Consider the following 13,159-nt stretch of genomic DNA (forward strand, 5'->3'; position numbering starts at 1 on the left):
TACGTCCGTGATCCCGCCTCCTCATTCGTGACATACCGCACCGCCCTGAGCCTAGCAACCTCGACACTGATCGGCTCTACTCCAACCGTGTCCGCTCCTTCCACTGGTGACGCCATGCACCTCTCCGTCCGTAAGCGCCTCCACTGCCCTAACCACCTCTATGACCACACCATCGGCCTCTTCCTCCTTGCTGACCAACATTGGAGCCACGCCATAGCACCATCGCCTTCCTCTTCCTCGCCGGGCCACTGAATACCATCATGACCCCCTTCGCCTCTGTCCTACAGCACCACCCTATCGGTCTCTTCTGCTCCTCTCTGTGACCACCTCACCGGGCAGCAGCACCGCTACTGTGAGCTCCTTCTCTGACCACGTGACATCGCCACGTCTACGTCGAGCTGCTGCCTCACCCTCGCCGTAGCTCCTCTATCGACGGTGAGCCCCCAAACCCCAAAAGCTCTGCCTTTTCCTCCCCGTCGATGACCTTGCCAGCGTCTTTGTCTAAAATCAGCCTTCACGCCATGATTCTTCACTACCACAAGGAAGGCATACCCCCACTCCTCAGCCATGGTGAGCTCCTGCTCTAAGCCATCATCCTACAGCGCCCCTGTGTCCCCCACCTCGACTCGCTCCTGCTGCAGAACCTGGTGCTAAAGCTGCTGACTACAGTGCTGACCACCTCACCAGAGCACCATCTCCTCTGCCACTGATGAGCTCCCAAGGGCCAAGCTCCTATCTTTCTCCCTTTCTAACATTGTCATGCTGAGACTGGCCTTCGTGTCGCTGTTTTCACTGTCATAGGAAGCTATCGACCCTGCTATGACAATCGAAGGAGCTAGACGTTGCCGTCAACCTCGCCAGCCTCCTTCCTCACCATTAGGGTCACGTCTAGCAGTAGCAGCCGCCTCCAGCAAGCTCCGACCAGTCACAGCCGGCCATCGGCCAGTCGCAGCAAGATAGCAACCAGTCGTAGCTAGCCGCAGCCAACCAGTAGTAGGCCACAACAAGCTGCAGCTAGCCATAGCTCACTAGAATGTGCCACTATAGCCCTTCTTCCTCATCGTAGCAAGGTCGACCCTTTTTAACCCAGCCAATGCCATCCTCGGCATCGGCAAAGCTCCGCTTTTCATTTCATTCACTTGTTCATACATCATTTTATCTTCTATCATCTGTACTTACTCATGCACTTGATATGTGATCATCCATCTATGTCTATAAATGCATGTGTCGTGCCTTCATCATCGGTCTATTTCTTCATGCTATGGATATATGTGCTACTCTTCTGTTAGTTGTTGTGTTGTTTGTGTCATGGTTCTTTTGTGTCATTTGTGTTGTTTGTTTGAGGACCGTGCCTTCGAGCCGGTCGAGAGATCGTACTTTGTTCAATAGTTTTGGTCATGGGTTCATCCTGCCGTGGCCGTAACACCGAGTGTAACTTGTTCCCTCGCTTGTTAGTTGGCTTTATAGTACTACGATCGATAGCCCCTATCCACGTCCCTAGGACATGGCCATTGTGGACTCAATGTCGATATCGATGCGGTTCTTACCCGCACATTTCAAGACCTATGTGACCTAATCTAGTGGGATACAAATTAGGGGACAACCTTTGTGGAACCGTTAGAAGCCAACTCGTTTAGGTGAAGCTCATGGCCATGAGTTGCCTCGCCATGACCATCAGGCTTTACCTCTTTTGCTCGCTTGTTTCTCCTAACCACCTCATATGCTTGTACCACTTTGACCATAGCGTTCCTTCGGATCTACTGGTGACAACCGCATCGCTATGGACCTTAGGGATAGCCTTGTGCCAATTTAGTTGCACGGTTGTGGTACCCTACAAGTGGGTTTGGATCATGGGACCATGTCTCCTTTCTTCCAACCTTCGTCCGTTCCATGATAAGTTGGTCGAAGGAGTGTGGATTCCATTCTTCTCTCCTCTCTTGTTCTCAATCCTCGTCGATCCAATAAGATGTGGATTGAGCCCTTTGCTTGTTTGATGTTTATTGCTCTCTTGATTCCATTCCTTCAATTCCCATCGTTTGCTATGGCGAATGGATCAAAGGAAGCTGAATCCCGTGCCCCTCTTTTGGTTCTATCATGCTTAAGCCCTTGTATGCTTGTACCTATTTAGACCGTAGCATTTTTTGGGTTCTTGCGGTGACAACCGCACCGCTAAGAACCCTAGGGATGTCTCAATGCATTTAGTGCACCTAAGTCATGGTACCCTACAAGTAGTTTGGGCACTCGTGTTCTCTTGTATGTCGCTCCTTTTTGATGCCCCATCTCTTGCCATGGCGTGTGGATTGGAAGAAGTAGACTACCTCCCTTCTCTTCTCTCCCTCATTCCACCCTCTCTTGGTTCCCATCAATTATAATGGCAGATGGATTAAGAGAGACCGGAACTGCTTCCTTTCCCCCTTAGCCACTCTTTTTGATTCCCGTCAATCTCCATGACACCCGGATAGGAAGACCATGAACTATGGTGTTTGCTTAAGATGAGCTAGGGTCCATGCCATTTTTATTAAAGCCATACAGGTCGACACAATTGGCATGGTAAGTACTGGCTAGGCTAAGCCTTAAGCTTGTGCTTAGCAAACAACCACTTCTATTTCTTTTGGCCTAGGGATCGGACATCCATCGAGAGGGCTAAGTCATTTTCCCTTTGGTGTTCTTTCAGTGTAGCTTGTTCTTTCGGTGTCTTGCTACCTTTTTAGAGTATTGATTGCTTTGTGCCGTGTTTGTCGCTCTAAGCGAGGTAGATGCATCGAGGATGATGTTGATCGGACTGAAACCCATGGGAGGAAGGACACATGAATGACACTAGGACTTGGAGGGAAATGGCTACACTGAGGATCTCAGAGATGATCAGTCAATAGGTGCCACATCCCACCCAACCTAGTAGAATCCTATTAGACATGCAATAATATAGCTGCTAGTGCTTTATTTTATGCAATAATCTATGATAGGTTGCATGGTAGAATTGCTTGAAAGCCATTACCTTGACACAACCTTTACCCCTACACACCCGCTGATAGGCTAGACGCTTGCTTACTACTTACTGCTTACTTCTACTATGCATTATATCTATGATGTGATGCTTGGTGGGGGATTGTTTGTGAGTGGCTAAGGCACATGGTGCCACTAAAATTGGTGATAACTTGGGGAGATCTTGGCGTGTGTCTTGGGTGTGTGGTGAGGGTTGAGTCAACCGAACATGATTCCACGATGAGTCCTTGGGGCAAGTCTTGCTGGGAGGGTGTGACCTGAGCATCCTCTATGAGAGGTACCTATGGCAGGTACATGTGAGTGGATTAGACCTTGGGATGCCTTGCAGGGGTGAGCCCATGGGGAGGAGGTGCCGTCAAGGCACAGGGTGTCAGTGAACCCCACTTGATAAGATGTCTTGTCTGGTCCCCCTAAGGACTAGTATGTCATGAGAACCAGATCATAGGACCCTTCGTACACACCACTCACTCCTAGATGGGTGGGGACGGATGTTAACCTACTGGGGCAGTGCCACGACTACCTAGGATGTAGGTGATAGTGTAAGGAGGTACATGCATATGGCTCACACCCTCCTAAGATAGTGTAGTGACCTTAGGGGCCCGGTACTACGTCTCACAGTCTCAGCGTGCCGGTGGACTCCAAGGTGACTTAGGGCTAAGTGGCAGGGTGGTATCACACTAGTTTGGAAGGCAGCCCGGTATCAACCTAGGCAGTGCATGCGTCGATGATGGTGATCTTGTGGATTTCTAGGTGTACACGCTCTGCATAGTTGATCGATCTATACATATAGTCATGTCATGACCTACACTTCCCTTGATTAGTGAGAGGAGTCCTTTCTTCTTCTTCGCCCTGGATTTGTTGGATTTTGGTTGTTAGCTAATAAGGCAAGGCACGAGATAGAGTCATCCTTGCCACCTACAGAGTGAGAGTGTGGTGAGATATGTGTGATGTGATGGGTCAATGTGTGGATGAGATGGGTTAAAACTTGATGAACTATTTTAAAATATTGATGAACTTGCATAGGAAAACTACAGCCATAAAAAGGTCATTTGCTCTACCCATGCATTCCACTTACCACAAAGCAACGCAAAGCATAGGGTGGGAGCCAGTGGCCAGTACAAATCGTATTGAAAGATATTTGGCCGGTTTGGATGTCTTCTACGATAATGACAATAGAGATTAGAAGGATTAGGTGGTCTCCTTCTTGCACTCAAGTTTGGTTGAGGAGATGAATTCTATGCCCGCTGACATTCTATGCCAACTTTGATGATTGCACTCGAAGGAGGGGCCTTCACTCGCTGACGTGCTACACCGACTCTGATGAAGATCTGTGTGCATTACCGCTAGAATAACGATGCACTTAGTGTGTTGCCAAGTGTTGTAATACCTTGTAATTCTGTGATGTATGAACTTTGGTATCAACTGAATAATAATAATGTGACCGCTTGATCTTTCTAGACTATCACATTATGATGTAATCTATGGATTTCCCTTCAAGGAAATCATGGATCGTTTCATCCCCCTAGCCCATATATCGGACAGTAGCCCCCATAGGACTTAATGATAAGCTAGCATGTAGCTTTAGCCCTAGAGACATCGTAGACCCCTACAAGTTATGTGTACTGTTGAAAGGTCCTAGTATGGCTAGAGGGGGTGAATAACCTATTTAAAACTCTACAAATTCACTAGAGCCATTTGTTAGTAAACTAAATGGCAAAATGCAAACTTGCTCTAGCTCTACAAGGGTTGCAAGCCACCTACCCAATAATTCTAGTTGCTATGATCTCTTGGCACACAAGGGGCTAAGTCACTACTCACTAAGAGCTCTCAACAAGGCTACAATAAAAAGCTCCACTAGATGAAACTAAACTACCAAGCAAACTCTCAAAACTAGCTACACTAAAGAGCTTGCTACAGCTAGTTTGTACAAAAGTAATATAGTGAGTAGGGTGATTATACCACCATATAGATAAATGAACCAATCACAATATGAAGATAACCAATCACCGGGAGAAATCCAATCCCACAAGAGACACAATATTTTGTCTCGAGTTTCACATGCTTGTCGGTACGCTAGTCCCCGTTGTGTCGACCAACACTTGGTAGTTTGGCAGCTAAGAAGTGTTGCACAAACCTCATCCAACAAATAGACACCAGAAGAACCTATCCACAAGTGAGGTAACTCAATGACATGAGTAATTTACTAGAGTTACCTTATGGCTCTTCATCGGGGAAGGTGCAAGACCCCTCATAATCACCAGAGCCAACCACGAACAATCACCAACATGTACTGAAGCTCCTCCGCTACTCCAAGCCATCTAGGTGGCGGCAACCACCAAGAGAAACAAGAAATCCGTAGCCACAACGATCCCCAAGTGCCACTAGATGTAATCACTCAAGCAAATGCACTTGGAATCACTCCCAATGTCACTATGATGATGAATCAATGATGGAGATGAGTGGGAGGTGTTTGCCTAGGATCACAAGGATGTCAAGTATGTCAAAGTGCCAAGAGAGGGAGCCCAAGGCCAGCCATGGTTTATTTAAAGACCCCTAAATGAAATAGAGCCGTTAGGCACAAGAGGGGGTTCCCTGCGTAACGATCGGACTCGCTGGTTAGGATGACCAGACGTGTCTGGTGCATTGTTGCAATAGCCTATGATGCAAGTTGCAGTAGCGTCTGATCAAAGTTGCAGTAGCGTCCGATCATTGTTGCAGTAGCGTCCAGTCGTAGATTATTTGAATTTGACTATTGGCACCCAACGGTCCTCTTGTTGTAGTAGCGTCCAGTCATTTGTTGCAGTAGCATCCGATCATTGTTGCATCTATGTCTGGTGCGATCTAGAGAGGTTCCAGACAGGTATTTTGATGACCGGACGCATTCGGTTACTACTGACCAGACTCACCCAATGTTAGATCATGCAAGTGCGTGTGTTGCCTATCTATTAATAGTTGCACAGGCGCGTCCGGTCACATGTTGCATTAGCATCCGGTCAATGTTTCATTAGCATCAGACGCATGTTGCACTAGCGTCTGATCCAAGTTGCAGCGTCCAGTCACACCTAAAATCCTCCTTTTCAACTCAAACTTCACCACCCTTGCTTCCATGTGCTAACCACCAAGTGTATCACCAATGTGCATGTGTGTTAACATTTGCACAAAGCATTTTCATGGGTAAATTGTTAGAACACTAGTTTCCTAAATGCATATGCAAGAGTCATGTCACCTAGTGGCACTCGATAACCGCTTAGCCAAAGATTTCCCCTCTTTATAGTATGGCTATCGATCCTAAATCACTCACACCCTCTATGGTGTCTTGAGTGCAAACCAAAAATGGATCCTATCATTATACCTTTGCCTTGAGCCCATTTTTGTTTTTCTCTTTCTTCTTTTCCAAATGTGAAGCACTTGATAATCTCTTTTGTGGCCATCACCTTCACCATGACCATCATCTAGCTTCACCACTTGGATTGGACCACCCTATCTAATTCACACACTTAGATCAAATGTTAGTCATAGGTTTCATCAATTATCCAAAAACAAACTAGGGCTTTCAACTATAAGTACCAATGAGTGTTTCCATTGGGTGCTGAGATTTTGAGCAGTGCAGCTAGATATTCCCAAGTATTGAGGAGCTAGTATGTTTCCATTCGAGTACCAAGAGAATTTCTTGGGTCCCAAGAATCTTCTTCAAGTTTGAGTGAGGCGGCGGTACACCATACATCAGGGGACGTAGCCCCCTAGCCACTGTGAGCACCTGGCTTAGGTGGTACACCCTATATCGAGAAACGTGGTTTCCTAGGCATAGCCCTCGAGATGTTGTCAACGCCATGTTTAGGTGGTGGCACCTGATAACTAGAAGCGTGGCCTCCAGGACATCCATAGGCGCCATGTTTGGGTGATAACACCACTGTACTTTGGAAGTTGGTTCCCGAAGTATTTCGACATGTATTGATTGGTTGCGCATCATTAAGTCCTAGTCGTAGAACCATAATGAGGATGGGGTAATTGCACCACCATCACTCGTATGTCACTATGCCAATTGGTTTTTAGGGTGACGCGATGCGGGTCGTTTGTTAACAAATACTAATGGCGTCACGTTTTTCTTCGAGGCCCACAAAGGGCTAACTAGTTTTCAACAATGGGCATGCCATAAAACTCTTTTTCCAGATTCTAGGAGCTCGTACTTTGGTTACAACCATGGGCTAACTAGTTTTCTAGTTTCCCACAAAGGGGCACACATCCACTGAAATAAGGTACTTTGAGCTCATCCGGGTATTGCGAGATTTACATAACACCGAGTATTAGAGGGTTTAGGATCATACTGGCGACCCTCCCAAATACCCCCTGACTCTAGTGGGATAGGGTCGATAGTGAATGAATCACTACCGCTTACACCTATTGAAGAGGTGAGCCAGGCCGAGTACTCGACCTGAGTGTTAGATCACTTGCCTACACCACCTCAGGTGATGGTACATAGAGTTTTGGATCATTGGACCCCACGATTCCCATGGTTGCTTAGATGGATTCCTTCTCGGTGAAGCTGAGGCATTAGTTTTTGCGGCTCATTTCCCCATGCATTTTTCTCGAAAGGCGCCCCCTCAGAGATTATGGGGACATGGCCTGGCCTCAACTGGCACCCCAGCTTAGAGAGACTACTAGAATTCCATTGGCCATGTGCGTCCCTTGCCTATAAAAACAACGAAAACAGAGGAAAGTTAGTAAGTATGTGCTATAGCTTATGTATTCTTACATTCCATCACCTGCTGTGACTTCCCCCAAGCTTTTGTTCATCATCCATGGCCGATGACAAGCATGCGAGGGTGGAGACGGATGAGGGGGCCACCAGGAAGCGTGTGTTCTAGGGCCATGTTCTTCTTCGTGAGGAGTTGGTGCCACTCGGGTAAGTATAGATCCATCCCTTGGCCTTGTCGGGAAGAGGGGCTATTTGAGCCAGTCGTCTATTGCAGGGCGATCTCGACATCGCATCCTGCTCCAAGGCCCCCTATTGATGGGGGCACTCCATCATCATCGTAGCTTCCATCAAGGTGAGGCGGCTAGGGAGGAGGTGTCCTTGATGTAGTGTAGGAGGCCGATGTGACGCGTGAAGCCCTTCACGATGTCTCTCAGGAAGAGAGGCGACTGAGAGAGTATATCTCAGTCACGAAGGCCGTGCTCGACGCCATGAATGGAGAGGCTGCTGAGGCTAAGGCCGTAGCAATGGCAATCCGGGCAAAGTTTGTTAGTGAGTTGGATTCCATTTCCTTTGAGATTTGTTCAATCTGCATCTTGATGGGGGTAGCTCTGAGTTTTACCCTTCTTCTTCCTAGGTGTTCAGGAGCGGTTGGCTACTGCACAAGCGAAGGTGGCGGGACTACGACAGGCCATGAGGATCAAGTTAGGCAGTTGATGGAGGCTGCCCGTGAGCAGAACAAGGCGATCGCATGGGCGCACTCCTCTACTGCCCTGGCGCACTCTAGTGGTGAGCATTATTCAACACTTCATGATGCGGTAGTTACCACAATCATGATGGTGCTGCCAGTCAAGATGAGCATTCCTGATCGGCTCCGCTCCCTTCTAACCTAGATCAAGGAGGTGGTGCCTCATGGGGGCCTCCATGGGGCCGTGGGAGCCCTAACGATGGCCCATCTCTGCCTTCGACACAAGATGGGTCTACTAATGAGGACATTGCCAAGATGGAGTCGAGGACGACTCCAATTCGAGAAGGGGAGGATGATGAGGACATCGCCACGTGGGACACACCGACGCCATGGTCTTCCCCAAGTTGCAATTCATTTCCAACTCAGCTGCCACGTCGTCCTCGGATTCAGCAGACACGTCGTTACTGTTTCGGTCATAACTTCCTCATACGACATCGAAACGGGCCGTTCTTGGATGCGTTGGAAAGGGGACGACGATGCTGTCGTTTTGGATCTGGTCCCAGCTCCAGAAGGTCCGTGGATCATTCTGTGTGACCACGGCAAGGTGCTGCGTCACCTATTTGGGCCAACTTGGCCATGTATCGTGTCGGGCCTTAAGCCCAAGTTGTGGGCGCCCAACCCCTGGCCGTCCCCAACCCTAGGTCGAGTCTTAGACTATAAACACAGCCACTGCCGCTGCTATACAATTGGGTTTTGTTTAGAGTTTAGTTTTCCCTCGAGAAACTGAATCGTTCATTGTAACTGTGGTGACAAATCCTTTTACAGTGATCCAGGGCCCCCGTTCTTGATCTCCTCCACTGTGTCGATTAGTCCTTTGGAACCGAGTTCTTGAACCCTCTATTGATATTCGCGTCATTCATATTTGCAATTTCAGATTGCGTGTTTTACCTTCTTGCTTGTGCTCTTCGATTCGCTTGCAGGAAAAGCCTTCTTGGCGAAGTCAATCAAGTTGTGCTTGGTTGATAACCAACGGAGCGGTGGTGTAACGGTTGCAGGGTTCGAATCGTGTCTGATTTGAAGCCGGATCGCCAACGTCGAGATCTCCACAAATCGAACTTACCGGCTACCTCTCGGAAGATCGGGCCTATACTCATCAATTGGTATCAGAGCTTTTAGGTTTACCGTGAGGTATAATCTCGTTTGCCTTAGATTCATATTTGTTCATTACCTAGAGTCCACAAAAAAACCCAAAAATATTTCAATTTCCGCTGTCCTATCGCCCTTTGTGCCTTTGCAATTTTGTTTCAGATTCGTGTTGTTGAGTTTGTGTCCGTGGTCGAGTCTTGTTGCTGGTTTAGGATTGTGTTCGTGGTCGTAGTTCAATCGCCCGTTGATGTGATTTTGTTTTCCGCCGCTATCCCATCCACCGTTCCCAAACAACAAGTCGAAGCCACCACATTACTCGACTTGCCCCGCTAGCCGCCTTGTGTAACTTCTCGCCGCCGCGCAAACCCTAGATAGGTTGCCAGCCGCTCTTATTTTGCCTGCATCGCAGCCCTCCTTACATCATCAGGCGAATACCTACTGCTGTGATCGGTGTTAGAGTTTAGGGACGCTTTGCCCTAACTGCCGCCGCCGTGTTGTGCCTCCCGAAAAACATACCTTGAGATACCTTCGGTAAAACAGGCATAACTTTTCGCTCGTTTATCAGAAAAATCTAAAATTTTTTGTGCAGCTTCTTGACACCATTTGGACCCGACCCAAACAGGGCTAGTTTCATCAGAATTGCCAAAAAAATTCGGGAAAATATAGAAAAAAAATTGTCAAAGTTTTTGCACGCTTTTCAGAGAACGTGCTGAATTTCTGTAGACCACATCCCACCTCAGTTGTAGGTGCCAATTTTTGTGGTTGCATCTTTTGTGATCCTTGTTCAGAGAAAAGTATAAAAAAAATAGTAAAAAAAAGTTTGTTTCCTACTAGTGCCTTTTGGGAAAATCCGGGAAAAATTCAGGAAAAAGGAGAAATCCGGGTTATTTGCTTGTTCTGTGAGTTCTTTCGATTGTCCTTTGTTTTCACCTTGTTGCGCTACGTCTCGACACGTCTTAGCCAGCAACTATGATTTGCACTTTGGATCCAGATTGAACAATCGCTACTCTGCACTCGTTAATTGCTAATCCTTGCTGTCATATTGTGTGCCTACCCATAGCTCCACATATTCTTCTGTCAGCACAGGTTCATCTTGCAACTGTTACCCACGCTCAACAACAGATTGCTTCGCCACTTTGGTTTTGCTCCTGTTTGGCGTTGGTAAGAATACAGGCAAGACGGTGGTAAGCCGCTTGTGATTTTGCATTCCACTTTCACCACCACCACCACTTGTTTCCTTTTAGTTGATAGGGATAATACTTTGGTGTTGTCTTTTTCTATCTTCTAACCATGGCAGGAACTCCGACGGACTTCAATGAGTGCGTGTCCAAGGGCGAGCTTGCAACGTTCATGACTGAACAACGCAATCTTATGACTGAGCTGACGCGCAACGTGAACAATCTGGTCACCCGTATTGAACAGCTTGAGCAACGCCCTCCACCTTATCGTGCTGATGATGAAGATGCTGGTGATGAAGATGCGTATGCTGACAGTGGTGCCCGTCGCCGCCTCAACTTCAATCGTCGCGGTATGGCAGGTAATAATCATGGTAATAATGATCCATCACGAGTTTATGTCCTACACGGTCTACACACCTTTTTTTTCTTTATGCCTTTCTTTGTCCTTAGTGTTTGATGCTGGTTTAAGCTATAAACCCTGGCTGCCTGGGGGTTGTTCTCTGAAACAGGGCGTCTCAAACAAGTCCACACAAGACCTTGTCGGGTTGCTCACACCATTTCAAATTCTATGAGACTTCGATCGATAAGAGAAAAACAAAAGCACGTAATCCGTGGGACTATCTATGTGGTCTACAATTGTGTTAATGGGTTAGCATAACCCATTATCATAATTACCATGGATACTCGTGACTAGGCGTTTGAAGTAGTCAGCCCCTGAGCGGCCTAGGGACTATCTTCTGGGGGCACTCGAGGGGTATTGATGTATATGTTCTCACGAAATGTAATGCAACGAAAAAAGTAGTAAGGTAAAGATGAAGTTGACATAACTGATGATTGTCGGTAGTCTCTCCAAATGTTGATGGGCTCTCACTGTCGGGGTGTATCTCTAGGAGCAAGAGTTGGTGATAGAGTCAAAGTTGAGGAAGGTGATGTCGTTGTCCTTGCCTCTAAGACTCTTCATCATCCTCTTCATGCAAGCAAAGCCTCTCATCACCGGTAGAGGGTCCGTCTAGTCGGTCCCTCAGGTTGTAGAGATGTAGACATGTCAACTGGTGCAGTCATCTAGTTGTGCCCTAGGATCAGCTTGCAGAGTTTCTGCCTTTTGATCGGTTTGGAAGGCACCAATGGTCGCATGGGTTAGCCTCGAATGGAGCTGTTTGCGATTATTGTTCATCGGTGGTTCTCTTCCCGATGAAGGAAAAGTAGCGAACCACGCTTCTTTATAGCCATTGGCCACTCGATGAAAACGTGTGGTTGGAATCGGGAGTCTCTCGATGCAAGGTTAGCGCCTAAGTAATCGGTTGCACTACCCCGCTATTCTTCCTGACTGAGGGGTAGGTTTCATCCTCTCGTAGGAGGGGATTGTCTGAGTTTCGCTTGCTTGTCTGGCGAAGGCTTGGGATTGGAGCCCGTCATGGGTCGGGCGACCTCATCATAGTCATGACCTGAATCTAAATTCTCGAGTAGCTGGTCATAGCTGTAGAGAAAATGATAGAAAGCCTCTAGATCAATGAGTTCAGATACGTCGACATCATCCCGCCAGTCTTGTTGATCGGGGATGTCATTGAGATCGCTTCGGTTGGTCGGATTTGGAGGCTGGTCTTCCTCTATGGGAGGTTCGATGGGTTCCATCGTAGCCTGCGATAGTGTCTCGTGATGAGTTATCGTTGTTTGTTCTGGTCTCCCTAGAGATTGGGAAGCAGAATGATGAGGTATCTGTATCGGGCCTGAAGCGAGGGCCAGATCCGTAGTTTTGCTGATATGAAAAGTAGCGATAGGCTCACCTTCTAGTCCATCCTCGACGAAAAGATGGGCGTAGTGCTTTAGATGCTTTGTGAGCACGAATGGTCCTACGTCCACAGCCTCCTCTAGTCCGGTGGTGAAAGCACGGATCTGGGGGGACTGCTCTCCCTCCTCGGTTGGTTTGGGTTCCTGAAGGCATAGGTCCTCGAACTGGTCGACGATGAAGTCGAGCTTGCCGAAGGTGATCTTCTTGTCCGGCTGCACTTCTTCTGGTTCGTCACCAAAGTTAAACATAACTCCCATCTGAAACACAATATTAGTTTGTACACGGAAGAACCCTACCAGGCGCACAAACTGTCGAATTGTTTTGCTCCAGCAATAACTTGCAACGTGATCACGTAGACGGAATCTGATGGTAGCACACGAGATACATAGATTTATACTGGTTCAGGACGCGGTAGCACGCAAAACCCTACTCTAGTGGTGCGGCTGCTCATGTATTCATATGTTCAAGTATAGGGTCTATTGCTCCTAGCTATGCAGTAGATTGGAATGGTGGAAGATGGATCTCGAGCCCGAGGCGCCTACCCTCCTTTATATAGGCAGAGGGATAGGATTACAGAGAGGACGATCAGGCTAACAGATTGGTTTTCTAGTTGTTACACGATATGCACAATAGAGTGATCCTAGCTATCGTCCAGATATGCC

Source organism: Miscanthus floridulus, chromosome 6 (genome assembly GCF_019320115.1).
Source record: "Miscanthus floridulus cultivar M001 chromosome 6, ASM1932011v1, whole genome shotgun sequence".
In the NCBI taxonomy this organism is placed as follows: Eukaryota; Viridiplantae; Streptophyta; class Magnoliopsida; order Poales; family Poaceae; genus Miscanthus; species Miscanthus floridulus.